This window comes from Crocuta crocuta, unplaced genomic scaffold (genome assembly GCF_008692635.1).
Source record: "Crocuta crocuta isolate KB4526 unplaced genomic scaffold, BGI_CrCroc_1.0 scaffold510, whole genome shotgun sequence".
Lineage (NCBI taxonomy): Eukaryota > Metazoa > Chordata > Mammalia > Carnivora > Hyaenidae > Crocuta > Crocuta crocuta.
This window is the reverse complement of record NW_027531921.1, coordinates 316,560-321,124: the sequence shown is the minus strand read 5'-3', so window position 1 is coordinate 321,124 and position 4,565 is coordinate 316,560.

The window sequence follows — 4,565 nt, the reverse complement described above, 5'->3', positions numbered from 1 at the left end:
GTACTAGGAGCTGTGCGTGGTACAAGGCTCAGATCCACACAAGGAACCATACAAATAATAAGAACGTAAGATCATGATGAGTGCTACAAAGAAAATAAAACAGAATAATAATGCGACGGAACATCCTTGGATGGTCCTGAAACGCCACTCTGAGAGCATGACATTGGGGCGACACCTGAATGACAAGAAAGCAAGCAAGCACTTATATGTAGAAGTGTTTCCTGGGCTGATAGAAGAGCTAATGCAAAGGTCCTGAGAATGAATGGGCCAGACGTGCCCAGGGACAAAATGATAGAACAAGGCAGGAGATGAGGCCAGAAAGATGGACAAGGGTCAGATCACACGGTGCCCGACTGGGAATGGCGATAAGCTCAAATATCTCATTGCAATGGTAAGGTATTGCAGGCACTTGAGCAGGAAAATTGCATGATCTGATTTATGTTTTTAAATGATAATTGTGATGATTGTATTGACTATATCTTAGTGAGTTGTGAAAGCAGGGAGGTCTGTGACAAGTACCCTGCAGAAGTCCAGGCAAGAGATGTTGATGGCTCAACTCAGGTGGAAGCAGAATGAGTCGGGTAAAGAGTTCAAATTCAGGATGTATTTTGGACGTAGAGTCAACAGGGAGTTAGTGCTGGAATAAGGGAAAATAAAATCTAGGTAAAGGAAAGAAATCTAGGATGAGTGTTAGTTATAGACACAAGTAGCTGGGTGAATGGTGGTGCCAGTAACTGATGGGGAGAGAGGAGGAGGAACAGATATGAGGGAGAAAGATGTGAATCAAGAACTCTCCTTTGGGGGTCACCTGGGTGGCTCAGTTGGTTAAGCATCCGACTTTAGCTCAGGTCATGATCTCACGGTTTGTGGGTTCGAGCCCCGCGTTGGGCTCTGTGCTCACAGCTCAGAGCCTGGAGCCTGCTTTGGATTCTGTATCTCCCTCTCTCTCTGCTCCTTCCCTGCTCTCTCTCTCTCTGTTTCTCAAAAATAAATAAATGTTGAAAAAAAATTTTAAAGAACTGTCTCTTGGAAATGCTGAATTTGAAATTCTACTGGAGATATTGTGAAGGCTGGATAGAGTTTCACGGGCAAGGTACAAACTAGAGACCTAACTGGAAGTAATCAGCCTATGATTGATCATGAAAACCGCGGAAGTATTTGAGGATACCGTGCACACCTTGGGAAAGTCAATGTCCCTCGCTGACCACCAGTATCCTCATCTATAAAAGGGAGTTGATGCCCATTCGAGTTTGTTCCATACTGAGTTGTTGTAAAGATGGAAGAAAACCGACGTACCTAGAATCGTTAAACTATTTTTTGTATCTGTACTACTGTGCGTAGGTTAAGTAGATCTGTGTTTAACTCAGATTTCCTGAGTTCTTCATATGACACCCCTCTGTTAAAACAGATCCCCTCCTCCATTTTGTAGTAGCATCATTGATTTCTTTCATCAAACCGCCTCTCCCCTGTCTTCAGCCTCCATCTCAGGCGAGATCCGGCTGTCTCTCCTTTCCCACGTGCCGCATGCTGCCAGGAGGCACTGTCGTGTTTCTTGTCTATGATCCCCCTACTCTGGCTGCAGAATGGACCACATTTCAAAGAGACAACTGGTCTACAGTAGGCTCAGCCACAGTCTGGCAAAGCACCAATAACCTACGGGAGCTGGGCAGATAGCCAAACCATTCTAGACTGTAATGCTTATTTAATCTTCGCATAACAATTTCGCGAGGCACAGGTATGAATTAGTATTATCCTCCAATACAACATAAGGCACAGGGGTCACAGAAGAGTAATCGCGGTAAAAAAGGGGGTAAGAGCCAGATTAGAGAGACTAAACATATAGGAAAGGGAAGGAAACCTAGCTCTGAAGGTGGCGAAGCAAGGCAAGGGATTCCAAACGAAGTAAGAGCTTGGTTAAAATCGCTAGGATGGATGGTCAAAAGTCAGACTGTAATGAAGCTAGCAGTATGGGTACAGAGGCCCTCCTAGTACCCTCTCTGGGGGCCAGACTGGTCTGATCCTGGAGTGCTGCTGAGCCTGTTTGTGGGAGGTTGTAGCGGAACTAGAGAGAGTGAAGGAGAGGAAAACACAGAATTAGTCTTATGGCAGAGAACCAACCCTAAAGGGAACCCTTCCCTGGAAATAAGAGAAGCACTTTGAAAGACAGAATTGGGTAGGCTGCATAGATCAGCTGAAAGATTATTGTAGGAATTTACTTATCAGTCAGTCACACAAGGAGGCCAGACCATAGCAGGAGCATCGGAATCACCGGGAAAAAATATTCTTCAAATGTACATATGCAGTATCTCCCTGAAGACACAGAATTAGTAGGTCTTGGGGGTTGGTACCCAAGAATCTGTATTTTAAAACTTTTTTGAAGTTGTATTTATTTTTGAGAGAGAGAGAGAGAGACTGAATCAGTAGAGGAGAAGCAGAGAGAGAGAGGGAGAGACAAAATCTGAAGCAGACTCCAGGCTCTGAGCTGTCAGCACAGAGCCTGATGCGGGACTTGAACTCACAGGCCGTGAGATCATGACCTGAGCTGAAGTCAGATGTTTAACAGATTGAGCCCCCCGGTGGCCCCAAGAATCTATATTTTTAAAATTTTTTTAACGTTTATTTATTTTTGAGAGACAGAGAGACACAGCATGTGGGCAGGGGAGGGGCAGAGAGACAGAGACAGACAGACAGACAGACAGAGAATCGGAAGCAGGCTCCAGGCTCTGAGCTGTCAGCACAGAGCCGGATGCGGGGCTGGAACCCACAAACCATGAGATCATGACCAAAGCTGAAGTCCGACGCTTACCCGACTGAGCCACCCAGGCAGGCGCCCCAGTTTATCTCAAGCCTAATTGTTTACTAAAGCATTACCTATAACTCCAGAGGGATTATAAAATGAGAACAGAATTAAATGGGCGTTTAACCCATGCTTCCCTCTAGACCTCTGTCAACATCATTAATATAGAGCCATATCCTTGCAGGTGGTTAGGCATAGCCAGCTAGCCTGGGTACATGGCATCTTAAACCCAAGGGACAGACCACGTCTAAGGGGAGTAATGTGCTCACTGGGCCTCAGGGAAATTTTGGAGAAACTGAGTATAATGTGTCAACTTGCCTAGGCTATGGTACATCGTCATCTAATCAAACACCACTGCAGGGGCTCCTGTGCAAGTATTTTGTAGATACGATTAACATCCACAATCGCTTTAAGTAAAGGAGATTATCCTCAACAATGTAAGCGGGCCTCACCCAATCAGGTGAAAAGCCTTACGAACAAAACTGAGGTTTGGCTGAAGAAAAAATTGTACCCGTGTAAGCCAACTCGTAGACAGATAGAGATAGACATATACAGATATATAGAAAATATACATGTACACATATGCTATATGTATCTCCTCTCTATGTAGGATACGTGTACATATGTATGTATATATGACATACATATCTATTGGTTCTGTTTCTCTGGTAGGATCCTGACTTATACACTGATTAAAACATCGATGCCATGAGATAATCGACAGCCCAAAATGAAAACAAAAGGAAACAAACAGCAGGATCAATCCAGGTCTAAAGACAAAGGAGTGTGGAAGGAATGAGTCAGAGATGCAATCCTGAGAATTCAGCATAGAGACACAGGGAGGGCCCAGGCCTCACAAGGGTCATTCACAGCCAGAGAATGATGGGAAGAAGACAGGGATAGGGTGTTGGAGGAATAAAGCAAAAACCCACCACAGGAGACTGCCCGGGGGTATCAGGTGGGCACCAGACCAATCGTCCACACAAGCTTCATGAAGAGTAGCTGACTTTGGCTGCGCTCACACAGGGCAGGAGGGACCCCCTGCTTAATCTCGATGGGTTTGGGGAGGGTCCAAAGACCTACTGGCTCACTCTTTTCTATGTGTCCGTGGAAGAGGGGCAGCCTGAAACCTCCTTGTGCATAATGAGAACTTCTAGATTGGGGAAGGACAATCTGTCTCTGTAAAATAAACTCTGGGAGCCAGTCACTCGGGTTTAGGTCGCCGACTAACATGTCAGAGGTTGGAAGTGTACGGAGCTGTTGGTCTACTCTAGATGTAGATATTATCATATATAATAGCAACTGCTGACACTTGTTCAGACATTGCTGTGTGAACTTTACACTAACTTATTGAACCACCACAGTAACCTCAGGCGAGAGGTACTATTTTTACTCCCATTTTATAGATGAGAAAACTGAGAGTCAGAAAGCAAGTGGCTTGCTGAAAGTCAACTAATAAGTGGGGGACCAGGCATTTTGATCACAAAATCCCTCCCGTTTGCAATTCTACTCCCTCCTCTATTTGATTCTGGCGGTGTGTGTCATTCTGCATTACCACTGATATCTGTCTGNCGGTGGGTGCTAACCTCATATTAAGTGGCCCTACTTCAGAACCCTGGAGGGAGCAGGACGTCTTACTTCAAAGGGTAGAGGAGGAGCAGATAACTGGGCCGCAGTTGAACTTTCTTCTGATAAAAGAATTAAAACATTTAAATAATGGACAAACTCCCTAAGTTATTTTGTTTTTTTCTTTTTGTGGTTTTAGTGC